Below are 20,061 nucleotides of genomic sequence, written 5' to 3' on the forward strand. Positions count from 1 at the left end.
GAAAGCAGAGGTTGCTGTTTGTGAGGAAAAAGGAGGAGGAACAAGACAGTGGGAAGGCAAGTGCCTGACTGATGAAGGTTTCCACCTTGTACCCAAGGTTAAACAGCAGCTTTTGATGTATGCACCCTGCATCTGTGTTCACATCTAATGTACCGTGTGCCTTTTTATTTCCCCTGAAGCCTCATTGTGTTTCTGATTCCTTTCCTATTGTTTCCTTTCACCTCAAGCTCTTCCTGCCTATTCAGGCCTCCTTGCCTTTGGATTATTTCCCAGAGCTGGTTTGCAGGGAAAGGTCTTTAATTAACAAAGAATCCTTGGGATGGATCCTGAAATGTGTGTTTGAAACTGACTGCTGCAGCATGGAGGGAAACCCAACCTGAGGTCTTGGTTTGTGGGGAGTGGAGATGGGAAATACTGGGTGTGCAAGGACCAGGTGGAGATGGGTATAAAAACTCTGAGTGGCTGTTTGACAGAGCATAAATGAGAATCCAATATAGACACCTCGAAGCTTTTCTCTCAGACCCCTACTTAAAAAGAACCATGATGAGAAAAACCCTCTGGGGGTGAAAAGGAGAGTGGCAAAAGCTTGTTCCTTGATTCCTTCTCTGCTGCCCCTGACCTTGTGAGACGCCACCAGGAATGCTGCATCCAGCCCTGGGGTCCCCAGCACAGGGAGGACATGGAGCTGTCGCAGTGGGTGCAGAGAAGACCACAAAGATGATCCGAGGGCAGGAGCATTCTCTCCTAGGAAGACAAGCTGAGAGAGCTGGGTTTGTTCAGCCTGGAGAAGAGAAGGCTCTGAGGAAACCTCATTATGGCCTTCCAGTACCTGAAGGGGTCTTACAAAATTGAGGGAGAGCAACTTTTTATGTGGGCAGGTAGTCTCAGGAGAAGGGGGAATGGTTTTAAACTAGAAGAAGAGAGATTTAGGTTAGATGTTAGGAAGAAGTTCTTTACTCACAGGGTGTTGAGTCACAAGAACAGGTTGCCCGGAGAAGCTGTGGATGCCCCATCCCTGAAAGTGTCCAAGGGCAGGTTGGATGGAGCCCCCCTGAGCACCATGGTCCAGGCGCATCCCTGCCCGTGGCAGGGGGTTGGAACTAGATGATCATTAAATCCCTTCGAACACAAGCTATTCTGTGATTAGCAAGAAGCCCAAAATACATAGAAACAACGCTTGGGCAAACTCAACTTGCCCTCCTTAAAGCCAGAAGGATCCTCTTGGCAGCGTTTGCCGCGCAGGCGTTTCCCGGCCGGGTCCTTGGGGCGGGGCCGGGGATGCTCCCGCAGCCCCGCTCAGCTCCGCCGCCGGCTGCCCTCTCCCGGGCGCAGCGGAGCGCGGCGGCAGCCCGGGGCCGCCTCTCCTTCCCCTCCAAAGCCTTCCCCTAAAAACCGCAGCGCTGAGCTGTCCAGGCTGAATGACTGCTGCTTGCTTGGGGAAATGCGTTATGATTTCGTGATTTTTCCATGCAAATGTCATTAACGCTTCTGCTAAGACATCGCTGATGCGTCGTGTTTAAAAACCTTAATTGTGTTTCAAGAGCTCGGTAACTCGGGAGCGGGATTCACAAAGGGGTGTTTGGTGCCCTGCGCTAAAGCACGGGGCTTTGCCCCGGAAAGATCCGTGATGGCTCCTGGGGAGTCTCGGGGGCTATCCGCAGGCAGATCCCTGCAGAGGTCCGAGGTGTTCTCAGGACAGGTTGGAGATGTGAGAAGCTCAAATGTGCCAGGGTTGTGTTTGGAGCAGCCTTCTCCAGCAGCCGGTGCTTTGCCTTACGTGGTGACAGCAGCCTGGGGGTGTTGCAGAGGATTTACCTCCTGCTGCAATTCCATCAGCAAGCACATCCCTGTGCTATCCCCCTCTGCCCCTTCCACTGCCTACAGCCCTAGCAGTGGTGCTCATCCTGTTGTCACCCCAGAGAGCACTGGTGTGCCCTCTGATGCCTGGCAGCCCTTCCCAACAGGAGACCTTCCCTGCCAGACCCTCGCTCTGCCCCAGGGAAGGAGTGCAATGGGCCCATCAGAATGCAGGTGGGGAGAATCCCCCATTCCCACATATCCCACTCATCCACTGGCGTTTGCCATCCTGGTTTCCATACCTACAACTTCTGTCTCACTCTACCCATTCAAATTCTCTCCTTTGCTTTCTAAAAATGTCCCCCATCCTCAGCTCCATCCTCTCGCTGGCAGCAGACTCCTCCTGTTGCTATAACAACGAGCAGCAGCCCAGCCAAATCGGCCAGACCCTGCCACATTTCCCTGCCTGCATCCAAATCATCTCCCTAGGTGTGAACACACTCTCTTCTTCCTCAAGCCTTTGCCATCTGCCTTCAAGGGGGAGATTGCTCCCTTTGGGGGGGCTGAGGGCCCTCTGCAACCCCCCATGTGTCTCCTTTACCCTCTGTGCATACTTTGCAGCCCTCCAGCTGGGTCCGCACACAGGACCTGGACCACATTGACTGTCCCATGCACCTCTGGGATAAAACACTACTCTTTTGGCCCATAAACCCCATGCAGATTAAATTGTGAATGGAAATGGGGAAAATTGCTTGAAATACAGTGGAAAATATATGTTCAGGGTTGTATCCTGGTCTGGTCTGAAATCTGGAAGGTGTGTCTAGCCCAAAGGTCCAGGGGAAAGAATTTTCTTCTAGAGTGTCAGGGTGTCTCTGCCCTGTGCCTGATTCACACATCCAGCCCAGGGAGTACCCACTGGTGCTGTGTAAAGCCTCTCTGTTAGTGCAAGGGTGCTGTGGGCAGAGCTTGCTGATCCTGCAGAGAGCAGGGCAACAAGCCCTGCCCCCCTTGAGCTCCTTGAGGGCCCTGCTAGCAGACATTCATGGTGGCTTTTCCACCCTTGATCATGATCTCCACTTAAAACTGCTTTCTCCCAGCCTTTCTGGGCTGGCAGCAGCAGACTGGGAGGTGCAAGTGGAAATGCTGGGTTCCTCTCTGTCAGAGGGTGGCACAAGGCTCCTCATCCTGAGCTGCATCTCTGCTGCCCTTTCCTTGGGCCAGCTGCTGTCCCAGGGCTCACCACAAGGATTTCGAACCTCCCTGCTGAAAAAAAAAACCTGGGACAGCCTCCTGGGATAATGCCAGACTGGAGGGACATCAAGAACCACACCTCCAGTGCTGTGGCCTCAGCTCAGGAAGGGCACTGAGGCACTGAGAGTGTCCAGAGGGGGGCAATGGAGCTGGGGAAGGGGCTGGATGGAGCACAAGTCTGAAGAGGAGCAGCTGAGGGAGTGCAGGATGAAGAAAAGGAGGCTCAGGGAGGGATCCTAGCACTACAACTCTCTGGAAGGAGGTTACAGCCAGGTGGGGGTCAGACTTCTTCCAGGTATAGAACAGGAGGAAATGGCCTCAGGTTGCACCAGGGGAGGCTTAGATCAGATATTAGGAAAAATTTCTTCACTAGAAGGGTTTCCCAGCATTGGAACAAGATGCCCAGGGAGTCACCATCCCTGGAGGCATTGAAAGGATGTGTAGATGTGACACCTGGGGACATGGTTTACTGGTCCATGGTTTACTGGTCCATGGTTTACTGGTCCATGGGTTAACATTTGGATTCAATGATGTTAAAGGTCTTTTCCAGCCTGAATGATCCCACATCCTCTGCCATCTTCTCACCTCTGGGCAGCTTGAGCTGTTGTTTTACCTGGAACATTTTCCATTATCCATTCCTAGGCTGGAGGCCAGGGGAAATCTGGGGGTTTCACAAAATGTATTAAATGGTGCAGCCTCCCCTAGTGAGCGGGCTGGAGCTGTTTTCCTCCAATATTTTTTGTTTGACAAGCAAGGTACATGGCCAAAGAGACCTGCTGAGAATTTGTTCCCTAAAAGTACTTTTGTGTGCATTTTTGAATTCTCCAGCCCCTTGGCATTTTTATCTCACCCTCACTAACTGGAGTGAAATCACTTCAAACCCAGGAAATTGGAAAGCTCTTCAGAATATTTATGGCAATTTCTGCTCTTTTTAGCACTGAACTGTTTTTGCACTCTTGGCTGCAGCTGGAACTACGTATCTGCTACTGTTAATTTTGGGGGGTTTTGTGACCTCAACAGCAATATAAATTTACTTCTTTTTATATGGAGCTTTGGACTAAAAAACTGTTCTTTCAGTTCATCTTGGATGAGTTCAAGAGCTCCCTTACTCCAGAGCTATGGATCTTTTCTTTTTTAAAATGACTTCTAGGTGCAGAGTGGTTTTGGCTGGGTGTCCAGATGGACTTTTCACACAACCTGGTTTTGATAATTGGGAAAAGGCTCCAAACAAATCTGAGCTGCTCTTGCCACTCTTCCATCAGGAGTAAGCATATGTCCTTCCTGTGACCCCAGGGGACAGTGCCCCTTTGTGCTGAGCTTTCCACCCTCCAAGGAGGCAGTGAGGACATTTTTAATGATGCTGGTAAATGTTATGGGTTCTCTGACCAAAGAAAGGTTTGCTGCTGTAAGTGGAGACTCCCAGCTGCCCTTTGTTTGCCTGCACTCTCTGCAGGCTCAGCTGAAACCTCCACAGTAGGTCCAGGTTGTGCAATCCCAACAGCAGCAAGCAGTCCCAGATGTTCTTGTCCTCACCTTGGCTGAGGAACCTGCTGCTTCCCAGCCTGATATCCACCCCCAGTGGTGCTGGCCTGCCTTCCTTAGTGTGGGGATGCTCCAGAGACAGGGATAAGAGCAGCTGGCCCAGCAGTGACACAGCATGCCCACAGAAAGTAGCCCTTGACCCAAGTTGACTTATGCAGTGAAATGGAAGAAACCCCAGTGGCAAATCCTACATCCCCTATTTTCTCCAGGGAAAAGATAATTCTTTCACTGATCCCATCCAAATGGGAATGTGTGAAGGATCCTGGCTTTCCACCTGCCATTTCAAGGGCATTTCAACCCTGCCAGGCTACGTTAAGTTGTGATTTTCTCAATCTGTGTATTTTCTCCATTCCAAGCTTGTAAGTCATCCTGGTGCATAGGGCTGTACATAGAGGAGCATGAGAGGGAATTAAAGCTCAGTAGCTTGAATATCTTTTTCATTCTCTTGCTGCAAGATTTCAGACCTGAGCAATGCTTCTGAAAAGCTGTTTTATAGGCCCTTGTCAACAAGTTTGTGCCAAAGAAGTTCTCCAAAACTTGTTTGTTCTCACCTTGAGTTGGATTTGTGCAACCAAGCATTCAAGAAAAGATAATGGCTTTTTTATCAGCAGTTATTCTAATTCCTAAAGATTTTAGTGCTATCTGCTGCATTTCATTCTGTATTCTAGGCTGAGTTTGTAATTGGATTTTTTTAGCAGTGAGTTAATAAGCAGCAATGATGACATCCCAAAACTTAAGCTAATATAAAATTGAAGATATTTGGAATAGCTAAGCTTCCAAATAAGAGGAAATCATCTAAGAAAATGCCTGCATAGTTTAATGATGCTATTCAGTAAAGGCATTTTTTACGTGCATCTCCCTCAAAGCAGCTGTCCTCATAAAGGCTAGTATTCAGCCAAGGAAGTTTCAAAAATCACTCATTGTCTTCAAAATGCCATGATTATCTCAAACATGGGAAGGAGCGGACTAGCAGACATGCTTGATCCTTCTTCCAGCCATGACTGACTGGTTGTTGTGTTTCCCCTCTTTTGAGGTGGGGGTTATCTCATGGAAAGAGCATCAAAAGCAGTTCAGAAATATTCCTGATATTTAAGTTTAGAGATGTTTTCATTGCAGGCATGTGAGTGTCAGAGTTTTCCAGGAGGTGCTGGGAGTGGTGCTGGAGGTGTTTGCAGAGGGTGCTCTGCACACCAGGAGCTCCAGGACTCTGTTCAAACGTGCCGGGAGCCCACAGCAGTAGGAGCAGAGCTGGTGTCCTGTGAGGTTTTGTGTCTGTGCCAGGGGGAAACTGCCTCAGCATAACTCATTGAGCAAAGTAGAGGCAGCTGTTTGGGTCTTCTCATATGTGTAGTTTGTTCTTTTCCTTTGTGCTAAAAAAAAGAATTAATGAGTGGCTTTGTGTCGTGAAGGGCCACTTTAACATTTTCTTTGTAAAAAAATTAGATGTACCTTTTTATGTGTTTTAACATTCCTTTTTTGTAAGGTGGGTTGAGAAATCTTGGTGTTGAGCCTCATTCAAAGTTGTTAGTACTCTTAAAAATCTACAGATGTCATATTCCCTGAAATTCATTGTTTACATCACATATCACTTTAGCAGATAATACTGTGACCTATGTGTTTAATTATTTTCAATCTTAGCTTTCAAGCCAGCTAATTGTGCAGTTTTATTTTCTCTCAGTTATGTATGTTCAGATTTGTTACATCCCTCTCCTCAAATATTTTCTGTGGTGGTTACCTGGAACATCAGTCACTGTGAGTGATGCACAGGCCATCCCCAAATTTGGGCTCCCGTGTCCTCCCTTATTGCTCTCACATGAAATCAGTGGAGAGAGGAAGCCTGATCCTGTGTCTTGAATGGGGAACAAAGAGCCAGGAAGCTCCTGGGTTTTATTCTTGCAGCACTTCAGCTCACTGTGTGGTCCTGGCCTCCTCCTCAAGGCTCCAATTCAGCCAACCATCGCAGCTCTTTGCTCCTGGTGAGACCCTGAGCATCCCACTGAGCTCAGGAAGCCAAAAAAGAATCAATGCTTTTGTGCTTGGGCCTTAAATTTCTGGTGCCAAATGTTCTGGTGCCAATGTGTTGTGCATGTCACACACCCAGAATGGAAAGAAATGAAGGTGCATGAAAAATAGGAGTGAGTATCTGGGTTTCTTGCTGCTCTTTGTAAGCTTAGAAGGTGAAAATTAATGAGATGTAATTAAAACAAAAATGCAGTGTGTGAACACAAGTCCAGAGCACCAATTAACCTGACATCTTGTCTGTGGAGTGAGGAGATATGGATTGAGATGCCAATTTTGCTGATGTATTGCTCATATAGGTGTAGACCTGTGGAGTTAACAGCTGTTCTTTCACCCTGTGTTGAAAAACAGACTCTGAGATGCTCTGTGGAGTGGGTGCTCCAGGGAGAGGGCAGCAAAAAGATTGCACAGATCTCCTGTGAGACACAGGTTCTAGAGATGGGGATCCTGCTCCTGGGATCCTTCCCAGCATGTGCAAAGAATGTGGGTTCCTCAAGCAAAAAATCCTCAGGCTTGTTCTGGCACCCAGAGTTTTCCCTCTGCCTCCCTCTTTGCCTGGGCAGAATAATGAGCTGCCTTCAGGTATGATTTAAAGCTGGTCATGGTGATTTAGGGATGGAAATACCCTTACTTTTTAACATGATTTGTCTGCCTCTAAGTGCTGCTTTGAAAATATATTCCCTGCTGATTAAAATTAATGAGGGAGTCTAGAAGAAGGAAAATAGTGTTCAGTATTCTGTGCTTTCTGAATTTTGGGAGGTTGCCTGGGAATATTTCTAAATTTTGTAAGCTTTCTGAGAAAAATCTGTAAAACTGAAAAGCACGAGGAGAGTTCAGCTGACACGGGTTATTTTTGTGCCTAGCTAATGAAAATCAAATAAATCCACTTGTTCTCAAGCTGTGCTTCCTCTCTGTAAAATCAAGCCATAACATGACACTGGCTGAGATGCAAATCCCTTTCCTCCTGTCTTTTGGAGGGTCAAGAGCAAGAACTTTCATTGGCAACCCCAATCTTATTTGTCTGTCCTGTGGGCCTCATCTCATCCCATCTGTTAGGCTGAGTTGGTAGCTTTGGACTAAATATTCAGGTTGAGCATAATTCAGGTTGGAAGGGACCTCTGGATGCCTCTGATGCACCCTAAAATAGAGGCCAGTTTAGGGGAGGTCACTCACAGCTTCCTCCAGATGAGTTTTCATTATGTCAGTGAATTCAATGATCACTCTGGGTCCATTCTGTTGCAGGATATTCTGTGATTCTGTGATCTCCAAGGAGAAGATTTCACTGCCTCTCAGACCAGTCTGTTCCAGTGCCTCATCATTTCTCATTTCTCACCCTTCAGCTGGGTACCTCTCTTGTTTTCCTGGGTTTTTCTTTTGGGCTTACTTAGGCAAGGGCACCAGCAGATTTTAGTTGGTGTCTGGTCCCATTTTAAGTGCCAGTGAGGAATGTCACCTCAGGTAAACCCCTTCCCAGGGTTCCCTAGGGAGTAGAAATGGGGACAGCTGGAATTATATGGCAGCCCAAGCCAAGGAAATATTCCTGGTGGAGACCTCCATGCTGCCTGTGGAGCCCAATCTTTGCAAGCCCAGCAAGGATCAAACCTTCTGCCCCTGCCTGGTGAGCTGGGCTGCCCAAGGCTGCAGGTAAAGCTGAGCTGGGGCTCAGTCCCTGGAGAGCTGGACAAGGGATGAAGAGCAGCAAGGGGCTGCCACTCTGTGGGAATCCAGGGCTTCCCTCTGGCTGCCCTGGCAGGTCTGGGACCCTGGCAGGGGTCAGGAACCCCCTGGACAGAGCCCCCAGAGACACTGTCTGTGATCTCTGTCCATAAAAAAGAGTTTTCAATCTTACAGGATGAATTACAAGCTCTGAGTGTTTGATATAAGCAATAATTAAGTGTGACATGGGTGCAAAAGTAAATTTTAGGATTCTGGATTAGGGGTTCAAAGGGGACAAGATGGAGGAAATTGGGTGTGCCTTGTCCTTTTTCTCCTTCTTCATGCCCTCCATGTTTCACTGTGGTGTTGGCATTTTCTGTTGGTTCAGGCAGGGGACACACTGTCCAACGCAGGTGACAGATATTGGCACGTTAATGTAAATCCAGCCCAGGGAGTTTCTGGTATTGAATGTTTGTAACATCCCACTGAGGGCAGAGCCCCACACGCTGCCCTGCAGGACAGAGCTGGGCAGGGCAGCAGAACATGTTAGAGATCAACAGAATAAACAACCTTGGAACCAGCAGAGAGGAATTATGGCTTCTTCTTTGGCAGTGGGGCAGAAAGACAGAGACTTTTTGCAATCTTGGAATCATCAATATCTCAGATTCCAACACCACTCCATCATGGTGTGACTTGGCAGAGCTGCTGTAGTGGTGTTCCATTGATTTTGGCTTTTGAACCAGTTGAAACTCTGGTCTATTTTGAAAGCAAAACTATAATTACTGGAGCTACAGCCTGAGGAGAACATGACAGTCAAAATCTCTTTGAATGGAGTACTAAAGATTTAATACATATAAAATATCTTATGTCAGTATTATAATAATACAGATATTTAATGTGTAATGTTAAATTTATGACATGACCAAAGGGGTTTTCCTCTGATAGGTGACATCCTCAGCTGCATGAAGGGCTGATGGTGTGGAGCATGATGAATAGTCAAATGAGCTGCAGGGGACAACCACATTCAGGCAAGCCATAAATTTAAGCTCTTTGTTCTCTGCTGAGACCAACCTACAGCATTTATATAAAAATATGACAAAGGTGCATATTCTACCCAAAAAGGAGGGGTTGACAACACTAAGATTTCTTTGCACATAGCCTCTGTTTTTTTCTGCCAGAGGTACATTGCAATAGACACTAACATTAACAATTTCTGCTTCACAAGGCAACTGCTGGATGGGGAATTTTTCATCCAATAGTGTGGAAATAAAAAATATTTGACAGAGGCAGAGCCTGAATGGCATGTATGAATAATCAAAGGCACCAGCCTGCATCTGGGGTTTACAAAATGCTGTAGCACACTGGAGTTTTTTCTAAACAACCTCCTTGAAGTTTGAATTCTTGAGCTTCCAGACTTCTCAAGGCCCAAAGGCACTAAAGAAAAAAAAAAAAAGGATGTACAAACAGAATTTTAAATAAAGCTCTCTCCAGAGAGGATACTAAAAAAGACAGAGACTTTTCTCCTGTAAAGGAGAAAAAGAGCTGAACACACAGGTGCTTTGTTGCATTAGACCCTTGAACTTCTCTGCATGGTGCTATCATTTCCAGTGGTTTTGTCTTGGGGTCACTAACACCAGGAAAAAACAATGCAGAATTTTATCACTCAGCTTCATTTTGAGGGAGACTTCCAGAAACTAGAAATCCCACCTCATGTGTAACTGTTTTAATTTTGTGAAGCAGCAAAACAGAGTCCAGAGAAAGGACTCCCTGGGGAGTTAATCAATGGAACAACTCCCTCTGCTCTGGCACATCTGGCAGAGACCAAAGGGCTGGTGGTCTGTCTGAACTCATAAACTATTGGAGACTTTGAAATGCTCTGTATGTTGGTCTCCAAAGCTCTTTCCTCTTCCCTAATTATGAAAATCTCGGTCCTGATGTGAATGGCCAAACTGCAATTATCAGTGATCTGGGTCTTGGCTTTTAATTCCTAACAAAATCCCTGGAACATGAGCATGCATCCAACATCACCACCCAGGACATTTAACTTTGCCTGTTTCTGTCTTCAGAGAGATGCAATTAAATGAGGGTCCTCAGTTGGGTTTGATCCCTGGAAATCCTTTAGGAATTTGGATGCTTCATCAGGATTTTTACATTAGGAGTAAATATGTAGTACCTTGTGTCATACACGTGGCACCTGCTGCTCGTACAGGCTGGAGGCTTAAAGGACAGGCTTGTTGTGGTCAAAAGACTTGAGCAGAAGTGCTGCAGACATCTGAGGGTAATCCTGCCCCACTGACCTGCATGGGATGGAGCTCACTGCAAGAGGCACTCCTGACTACATGCAAACTTTGAGTAAGGAAAATAAAAGTCCAAGAAATATATAAAGGAAAAAACAACTTGGCCATAACAAGAAGCTACAGGTAAACATCCAGTGCCTAATGAATTTTGCAGAGAAACTGTCTGGTTTCAGCACATTAAGGCATAGAATAACCATTTAAATGTGGTTTGTTTTTTGTTCCTGAGCTTCTGGCTCACCAGATGAATGACAAAAAGAATGAGAAAAAATGAAGCAAAGAAAAAGTTGCTGCCACCTCAAAGCACTCTGGGTTTAAATATCTTCTTGTGCATCCCCACATAAGCATTTTGATCTCTGACAAATAAAAGAGCACATACCCCTGGGAAAGCATGTAAGGAATTGTTTTCCAGGAAAACCCTTTTAGGGATGATTTGCATGCTGGAGAGAGGAAGTAATCTCAGTTGTGCAATTCCTAAGGTATTGCAAAAATGTCTTGAGATGTACCTGTGCACTAATGACTCCCGGGACTACAAACAGAGTGAAAGAAATAAGGGATAAGCCTAAGAATGTTCCTCTGGGAAATTTATTGCCCTGTGATGAACAAGAGGCCTTTAACCCTTTGAAAATGCCTCTAACATATTGAAGAAGTGAAGAATGCTCCCTGCACAGTGGTTCTCATGTGACAGCTAACAAAAAATGGGTCATATTGCACCCACATTGTTACAGAACACTGGCTTAATTGTTGCTGAATACAATTTCCTTCCAGCTTGGAATTAACAATTACTTAAATAAGAGGATCCTAACTGGGGATCTCCCACTGTTGATACTGTTTTATACCTCTCTTCCTGCCATCCAAGGGAGAAAGAAAGAATAGGTGGCCGCCCTTCAACTGCCCTGACATGGGATTTGGTCCTGCCAAGCTGTTGCAGGGTGTCTTAGGGTGCAGCAGGCACCAGCAACCAGCCCCCTCCTAATTTAATTCCCATGCCAGAAATAGCAAAATCAAGGATCTAAAATTTCTGTTTCCAAACATTAAAAAAAAAATCAAATGGTAATTAAAAAAATTCATGAAACAAGCTTTAAAAATTTGCTTGAAAAGGACTCAGTGGGATAGTTTCATTTTCTGCCTACAATTTGTCTACAGCTTCAGAGGCTAGACACTTGGAAAATGATGGATAAGCTGTCTACATAGCCACGTATGGTAAGGAGGGAAAACTATTAACAAATATGCCAAATCTTTCTGAATACCAAAGAATTTCCTAGTTATTTACATACAGCCCTCAGTTTTGTAGAGCTGTTGGTGAAAAATAGGGAGAAGTGTCTCTGGAGAGCTTTTCTCCATGGTGCTGTGTTCCTAGGGAACTCCTGATAATTCATCCTTTTCTTCTCCATGGTGGTATCTAAACAGCTTCTTGTTGAGCCTAAAGCACATGAGTAATATCTGTCAACACTGATTACAGCTTTACTGCTGCTGAGACACTGTAATGTCAATTCTTCTTACATTTTGCTTCTCAATAGCCCCACTCTGAATTCAGATGTTTGCTGTAATTTAATAAAATACTCTAACAAATATATTTGTGTCAAACAGAAGTGTCCTCAGTGGTAAGTAATAAAACACTTAATCCAGCTGCAGAAGCATGAAGTGTAATATTTCCTATAATCATTTCCTTTTCTGTCTAGCAAGATGACCTTAATATCTCTCAGAATGTGTTGAGCTCCAATGATGAAGCAGTTCTGATTTGCTCTTCATCATCTAATGAGTATATTTTTTCCTTCTCTGGTCTCCAGACTGAAAGGAGAAGATACAAAAGAGTAAGTACTGTGCCTACCACAGCACTGAATGAACTCAGTAACACCTTACTCAGTTTGTTTTAAGCAATTTAACACTTTCTTTTTCTTTGTTTTGATTTTTTTAAATGCCCACAAATTTGGAAAGACAACTTTTAAAAATTGCTTTCAATAGAAGACAATATATTATGCTTTGATTTTTAATTCAGTTAGGAAACAAATATAGTCTTATGGAATTAGAGGAAGAGCCTCTTCCTCCCTCTTTCACTGCTTTTCTTCCTGCTTCTTTGTCTTTTATGAAAAATTATTGCAGATTATCTGTTAACTGTCTGGACTCCAGATCCTGGAGAAACACTTTATGTTTCACCCTACAGATCATAGGAAGGACTGGAAAAGTTTTGCATGGCTTCCCCCTGAACTTGGGATTGGTAGCAAGTTGGAGATTTTTCCTTCTTTGACATTTCCTCCCTGGGACTTTTAAGCAAGAGAAAATTGTCAATTATGAACTGCAAATAGCAAACACACGAGGGTGCAGAGAAGTGCACCACGGAAAGGTGTGAGCATCCACTGCTCCAGCCGGGTGTTGTTAATGACTGCTACCAAGGGAAGAGGCTGTACCATGTCCTCACATCTTTTATTTCTTTGTCTGGTGCATAGAAACCTTTCCTTTCTGTGCTGTGGTAGATCCTCTCCCAGATCCTCATTTATTTACATAGCCATTTTAAATACATATATTTAAAAGCAAAAAAATGAGCGTGAGGAGAAAAAAGTTAAAAAAAACCCTGAGGGATGCACTGAAGCTAAACTTCAAAGCCATTCCTTCCCTGCTGCCACCCATGACTCCACATCTCTTGGTTATAGAACACCAGTGCCCCATTTAACTTGCTGCCACCAGCACAGCGTGACCTCCCTGCATTTATTTGGGATGAAAGAGGAATCTGCCTTTCAGGGAAGCACAAAGGAGAGCAGGTGGAGGGAACCCAGCCTGGCCATGGGTGGAGACCTCAAAACCAGCTGAAGACAAGCTTGCTGCACTCTCATGGAGAACCAAGCCATACGCCATAACCTCCTGTTATGTTGAGCAGAAGGATTTTCCCACAATGCTTTGTCACCTGATGCTGATTCTTTGTACCCCACTGGTCCTTCCCCTTTGTTCCACCCCCGTGTCCTCATCCCGTTCGTCCCAGCGCTCTGCCCTGCCCCTCTCTACCACTGTGTAAACCCCTGTATAAACCCCTGTATAAACCCCTGTTTTCCCTCCTCTTTGGCTCTTTGTCCCTGGAACTCTTGGAAGAAGAGGCTCATTAAAGGTTTTCCTTGGATCTCCACATGAAGACCCCGTCTCTTCTTCTGCGCCACGCAGATCCTAAAGGAGCCAAAATCTCCCGTTGAGAGCACGGCCGTGCCTGTGCCCCTGGGATGTTTTTCTAAGGAAGATCACTCAAGAGAATGATCTAATTGCTGGCTGTTAGTCCTCTAGATGACTCAAAAACCTGTCTGTGCCTCTTACAAAACCTTAACCCAGGACATAATCACTGGGAATTGGAATTAGATGCCAAAATGAAGGTCGCGGCGCTGTGACCGACGCCGCGCCACGACAGCCGTGGGGCTGTGCCACAGGCTCCTGGTCTGGCCAGGCTCAGCCCTTGGCTTTGCTCAGGCATCTGCTGCCCTTCCCCAGCACAGCTGCCCGTGCCCCTGCCACAGATGGGACACACAGGTGGCACTGGGGACCTGGGAGGGCCATGCTGGCACAGCCTTGGGCACAGGAAGGGATCAGCTGTTTCTCAGCGGGCTCCTTCTCCATGCTGGAGCTGTCAAGATGTAGTGAAGCAGATCAGAGGATGTCAGACAAGCTGGAAAGAAGAGTAAAAAAAGAGCTACAGTGGGAAATCAACCTCTCTGCTGTTTTTTATGGCTATAGCATGTTGAGTATTATACAGCAAGATTTGGTGGATGTTGAAGGAGATGGCAAAGCCCTTAATTTCTACAAAAGCTGTCTGTTCTGTGGTTTTGATTGCCTTCATTTTGCCAAAGCTGGTTCCTAGGGGTCAGAATTTGTTTAGGGTCTGCACTCAGACAAGTGAGATCAAGGGAGCTGTTTGAGACTGGCTAAAAGAGAGCAGGATGTGACCTGGGCACCTGAGGACACTTCTTAGAAAAGCATCACAGCCTTGAGAAGCAGGAATCTAATTCTGAAACTGATGTTTGCATTTCTGGAGTAGCAGTGACTCTTCTGGATAACAGATCTACTTGCCAAAGCAGAATCTGAGGTGCCTGAAAACTGGAGCCCAAAACCCTGAGGCTGTTGTGCTCAAACAAGTTTATGCTGTGTCACTGTTCTTCCTGTAGGCAACCAATCTACAAGATACAGAGCAGGGTCACATTTCTTCCCCCGATTTTGCTTACTGCCAGTTTTGCAGCACCAAATAATTTCAGCATCTAATTCCAATTCCCAGTGATTATGTCCTAGGTTAAGATTTAGTAAGAGGCACAGACAGGTTTTTGAGTCATATAGGGGACTAATAGCCAGCAATTAGATCATTCTCTCGAGTGTGAAAGAGCCAGGTGCTGGTCCCTCCTCTGCTTTGCCTGAAATTTGCATTGAACTCAGGCTCCTGCCCCCCCAGGGACCCACCTTCCTCTGGGCATTCAGAGATGTCTCAGCTGCGTCTGTCTTTACTGGCATTTATCCACTTCTTATGGTAATTGAGATGATGGAAGAAGAGGAAATAAATGAGAAAGCTCAGAAGGGGCAGCAAATGTAAAGCATTGTGCAAATACTGTATTTGTTTAAAAAGGTGTAAACAATTTAAAGGCTCAAAACTTAAAATTATGCCCCCATTTACTATGAAAGAGAATTCAGGGCTAAATTTTAAAATTACATTGCCTGTTTAGTTGCCAATTCTTCAAAAACAATTATGCAGATCATCATTTTGTGATGAATGGGTTGGCATCATGAGACCAGCTACAGCTTTAAGGCTGAGCCTGTTATTCAGGCCACTGTCCTCTGACAGATACAGAGGTTTAGGTTAAAACCTGATTTTATGGCTTGCTCTTTGGATTCCTGGTGGCTAGGAAGAGTGGCCAGCAAGAGAAGCAGCATATTTACCTTGATATAGCTTTAAGGATTTTATCTTAACTATATGTTGTGTGTCATTGGAAGACTTCAGGTGTGGTATTCATTTTTCTTCTCTCATTTTCACCTGCTCCTATGAGATTTGGAGATGTGTCAGTCCCCTGAAGGTAGGGCACTTTGTCTTAAATTAGAATAATTCCTCAATATTCAGCAGAGTGTGGTGTAATTTCAGTCACAGCATCCGAGTGGGATTTGATCCATGCAGACTGTGGATCTGTTCATTACTGTGCTCTGATTAAGCAGACACATCAGGGCATCTCTCTTCTCACTCACAGACTCCTTGGAGTTCACTCTTTGGCAGCATTAATTACTCCAGTGCTTGATTTTGGGAAGCCCCTTCCCCATGTACTCCAAATGGTGCTTCCTCTTCACAGAACCCACAGATGGCTGGAAAACCAACCCAGCCCTGCCCGTGTGCTGGGAGCAGAGGCTGGGCAGGGACCTGGGTTCCTCTGCTGCATCTCCCTGGGTGCTTCTGCCAGGGAGCAGAACTGGGGAACGTGCACAGACAGGGAGACAGCCAGCAACAGGCCCCTCAGACACCTGCAATACATCATATGAAAATGAAATACACATTTAATTGGTGTTGAGGCTTGTGAATAATTTGTCTTCTCTGAATCTGACCACATTTTATTATTATTTTTTTTTTAAACAGCAAGGCTGATGTATAACTACCCCCAGATGTCTGGTGCTGACAGCTACTCAGATAAACCTATTTGGTTGTGCAAAGATGAGTATTGTATGAAATACGACAGTACTTGATCACTGCAGTATTTTTTTCAGGTGAAGAACTGGTGAAGGATAAAGAGCATGTGGCTCATGTTCCTGCATGCACAGCCACCTACCCCATGTGTTCCTTTTGGGAGCAGCCTGGCAGGAAAATTCATGCAGATTTTTATATATATATATATAAATCTAATATATAATTAATTTGCAACTCCACTGTTTGTGGAGTTAATGGTTAAGAAAGGAGAGCTTTAGCTGCAGTACCTGTAATCGGTATAACATATATCCTCTGGAAAATCAGTATCCTTCCAATTGGAATGCTGCTCCATATCTGCAAACAGGTGTGAATTGCAGAGTCCAGGATGGTCCTGGAGCAGCTGCTCTCTATCCTGAATCACAAAATATCAGGTACTTTCAACAGAATTCTGGACACTGGATCAAAAAGTACAAGGAGAGAGCCAGAGGAAGGGTTTTATCAGCTTTCTGCAGCTGTATTTATAACTGGAATTTTTGCATACACTGATGTTCAAATAACCTTTTTTGAATCTTGTTTTTTAGTTGCCAAGAAAAACGAATTTTTTTTTTTCACTTTATAATAAAAATGGGAGAGGTGGGAAAGGTTGTCTTAAGAAACATGAAATTCAAAATATTTACAAAATTAATAGCTTTTGCCTCTTTTTCTTTTATGGGACAAAGTTATCTTCAAATCCACTTCATGTAAAAAAAATTCTCAATGTTTTCCAGCCCATGCAGGCTGGTGACTGTGCTGGGGACCACAGGGATGACTGCTGACACAGAGTCACTGCCCCCAGCCTGACAGCCTAAGTTCCAAGCCCTGAATTCCCCTTGGAAATGAGCTGCTGTTTGTGTTGGAAATAAAAGCCATGAGGTTTTGTCCTGCTCAACAACAAGATGAGCTATTCGTTATTCGGTAGAATTTAAAACTTAGCCTTCGCTTTTTTTCACCAACTCCTGAGCTGTTGAGTTTGACATTTTCCCACCAGGAGACAGATTCTCCAGGCTGGATTACAGCAGATTTCCCTGCCTGTGTCCTGCTGTCTGCAGCCTCATGGCCCCAGGTGTCAAGGGCTGGGGCCAGGGTTTGAGAAAAGGTGCAGGGTCAAACGAGGGTGTGGGAACCCAGGGCTTCCCTCTGGCTGCCCTGGCAGGTCTGGGACCCTGGCAGGGGTCAGAAACCCCCTGGACAGAGCCCCCAGAGACACTGTCTGTGATCTCTGTCCATGGAAAAGAGTTTTCAATCTTACAGGATGAATTACAAGCTCTGAGTGTTTGATATAAGCAATAATTAAGTGTGGCATGGGTGCAAAAGTAAAATTTTAGGATTCTGGATTAGGGGTCCAAAGGGGACAAGATGGAGGAAACTGGGTGTGCCTTGTCCTTTTTCTCCTTCTTCATGCCCTCCATGTCTCACTGTGGTGTTGGCATTTTTCTGTTGGTTTAGGCTGGGGACACACTGTTCAACGTAGGTGACAGATATTGGCACGTTATGGTAAATCCAGCCCAGGGAGTTTCTGGTATTTAATGTTTGTAACATCCCACTGAGGGCAGAGCCCCACACGCTGCCCTGCAGGACAGAGCTGCAGCAGGGCAGCAGAACATGTTAGAGATAAACAGAATAAACAACCTTGAAACCAGCAGAGAGGAATTATAGTTTCTTCTTTGGCAGCAGGACAGAAAGACAGAGACTTTTACAATCTTGGAATCATCAATGCCACAGATTCCGACAAAGGGGAGGAAAGGAGTCATGCCCTGCAGACACTGCTCTCCCAGAACAGATGCTGCCTACTTTATGCCAGTCTCTGACCACTGGTGCAGGACCAGTGGGCTCTGCTGTAACTAAGAGCAGACCTTTGTAAATGCCCCACTGGGAGTAAACTTCACAGCTGGAAATAGGAAAAAAAACATTGTCTTGTCTTTGTAGCACCCAGGCTATTCTGGAGAGAAGAGGAAAGAAAACCTGCACTTCCTTGAGCCCAGAGGTGTTGTCTCTCTCTGCAGCAATAGTCCTCCCTCTGGTGCCAAAGGAACTGTAGGATTTTCCAGTGGGATCCCGTGATGCTGCACAAACCTTCCTCTGCATCACCCCGGTGCCAGGTACCCCAGGGCCACCCCTGTGATCAGCCATTCCGACACTCACGCCGAGAAAGGAGGGTCGGTGGGCCAGGAGGAAGAGGAAAAAGGCCCTAATTGACAGGAGTAGAAAAACCCAATTACAGAGATGGAAGAGGCAGCCCAGGCATATGTTTCTCGGCTTTGGATCATCAGCCCTGCCAGTTCTCATTATTTTCTAGCAAGGCTCAGTCTCTCCCAAGAAGGGGCTCTGGCAGCGTGCGGCCCTTGGTGCCTGCCCGCCTCACCTGAGCAAAACACCTGGCAAAAGCAGCATCATTCCTGGGGGGGTAGATCAAAGAAAGGAGGAGGAAACAGGGAGACAAGGGAGGGGGGAAGAAAAAGCGTATCCCTGGAGAGCAAACTAATCAAAACCACGACATTAAATAAAACAAAGCATCTCCCATGAATAATTGAGGGAGCACGCCCGCCCTGCGTGCGCTGTGGGTGTCTCATCTGTCTGAAGGATGGAGGGAGCCAAAGGCAGCGAAGCAGGTATGAAAGACATCATTTCCCTGTGTCTCTAATGAGCACTGCTGCTTGCTTTTTCCCCCCACACACCTCCTCCCCTCATTACGCTCCCTTTTTCCCTCACCTATTTGTCACCTACAAATGTTTTGCTCTTAAGAGGACACCGGTGTGGTGTGGGGTCTGAAGGAGGCAGCAGAGCTGCCTTGTCCTGGTGTGATTGCCAGCACTCCTCCCCTGATTAGGGCATTTCTCCAAAGGAGAGGGAGGGGTCAGTGTGTGGCATCTTGGTGACCCCAGGCAGTATCCGAGTGTCTGACACACACACAGACTTATTTTCTTGAGGTGGAGAGACGCAAGGATGGATGTGTGAATATCTGGCTCCCACACACTGCACATCAAAAAAAGATTTGGAACATTCATTTGGAAGAAATGGGGCACTTTCAATTAGGAGAGAGCAGGGTTGGTGGTATAACCCAATCTGATCTTTTTCACATGTGCAGATCTGGTTATTCCTCATGTGATTGGCTGTAATTTCCATGCAGAGTGATGAGTGAGGCTCATGGTACCCTGCCTTGCTGGCTGCAGCCACAGGTGATTGCAAAGGAGACAAATGGGGTTTAATCCAGTGGCTAAAGGGGCCCAATACAGCCCTTCAGAGCTGTATCCCATGTGTCCCTAGTGTGAAGTGTTTAATGGTAGATGGTGGCACACATGTCCCTCTTCCCAGGATGCCCTCTGAGGAAACTGTGGCTCTGTTTAGTCTGTTATAAACATCCCCATCTGCAGGGACAAAAGAGATCTGGAAAAAAAAAAAAAAAAAAAAAAAAAAAAAAAAAAGCCTGCTTCCATTCATGTTCTGTTTGGGTTTGCAGAGTCTGCTGCCCCAAGCCTCCTGCCTGGTCAAAAGGGAAGAATAGGAAATTCCAGACATCTTCCACCCATGAGAACTCATCCTGGCCCCTGGGCTGAGCCCACCTCTCCCTCATTGCAGGGAGCCCAGGGCCACCCAGATGGCCACAGCTGCAGGAACACAAGCACTGGGGAAGAACAAAGCTGGGGCTTCTGACTCTTCCCAGTGCTGCTGGCCAGGCTGTGCTGCAGGGCAGAGGCAGGGCTGTGCCCTGGTGTCTCTGCAGCTTCCTTCCCAAAGCCACTTCTGCAGGCAGTGACCATTGCCTTTCCCAGCCAACAAAGGAGAGGCCACACACCAGGACCAGCTTCCAGATGGGAGCACATGGGAGACACA

The sequence above is a fragment of the Lonchura striata genome, chromosome 1A (assembly GCF_050655825.1).
Source record: "Lonchura striata isolate lonStrDom1 chromosome 1A, ASM5065582v1, whole genome shotgun sequence".
In the NCBI taxonomy this organism is placed as follows: domain Eukaryota; kingdom Metazoa; phylum Chordata; class Aves; order Passeriformes; family Estrildidae; genus Lonchura; species Lonchura striata.